The 1,082-nt window shown below is 30.2% G+C and overlaps 1 pseudogene; it reads right to left on the reverse strand.

Moving 5' to 3' along the window:
• Positions 1–390: 390 nt before the first annotated feature.
• Positions 391–487, reverse strand: LOC138835108 (U6 spliceosomal RNA; annotated as a pseudogene).
• Between the last annotated feature and the right edge of the window lie 595 nt (positions 488–1,082).

Genomic DNA, 1,082 nt, shown 5'->3' on the forward strand with positions numbered 1-1,082 from the left:
GTGCTTCTCTGAAAAAGTATATTTTAAAATATTCTATATTCTATGTTTGCATAATGTTCATAATTTATTTTCTCCTAGATATACATTGAATTCTATATTATTTTATAATATATACGTTCATTAATGTGTCCTTTCTGATTGTATTCGATATAGAAACAGTTTGATTCCTTTTTTTCTAGGTCTTAATATTATTTTTCTTTGGGATAAAATGACAATGTTGTCTAATTTGAAAAGTTTTGTAAAGTTTATGCTATGTAAACGCCTTTCTGAGGTGATTTAATACACTGATGTCAAACTAAATTTAATTATATGAATTACGTGTATTGTTACACTTGTAATTTTGTAATCAACTTTTTAATCACTTTTTTCATTTCTTGCATCTGAAGAATGAAAAATATGGAATATTTCTCAAATTTTCATATTATCCTTGTGCAAGTGTCATGTTAATCTCTGTATTGTAATTTGAGTGTACATGCTGCTGAAGCATGTAGTATCCTCTAAATTTAATAGTTAATGCTGCAATCTTTATACAGGCTTATATCTATGGGTGCCTACTTGTAACAAGGAAACCTTATTGTTCCTAACAATGCTATCGATCTTATTTCCCTAAAATTCTGTGAATATTGGGAAAAATTATATTGATCAGTCGATTGCTCACATTTGCAAACTTTTTTTGCCAATGAATATCTTAAGTCTTTTTATTTGGAATTTGATCATACTCTCTATTATTTATAGTTAGGTCCAAAGGTGATGGCTTTTTCAAGTCCTTATTTATCCAGCTTTGTGGACCTAATGGATTCAAACTAAGCGTTGCTTAAGCGCTACTTCTAAACTTCTTCAGCTGACATTTTCCCAAATGAGGTGTTACTGGAACAAATGTCTACCTGAGCCTTTACCCTTCTTCCATGTGGGAACAGACCAACCAGAATACCTTACCCTGACAGCAAAGATTTTCTTACTAGAACAAAACTAATCTTGGTTACAAGGGATCATAGAGAGATGAACAGTTCAAACAGAACTGTTCAGACGAGAAGGTATTTTATCAAAATATAATTGTTTATTATACCTTCCATTTAAAAGTA

This window comes from Dipodomys merriami, unplaced genomic scaffold (genome assembly GCF_024711535.1).
Source record: "Dipodomys merriami isolate MVZ:Mamm:240054 unplaced genomic scaffold, mDipMer1.0.p SCAF_2281, whole genome shotgun sequence".
NCBI classification, from domain to species: domain Eukaryota; kingdom Metazoa; phylum Chordata; class Mammalia; order Rodentia; family Heteromyidae; genus Dipodomys; species Dipodomys merriami.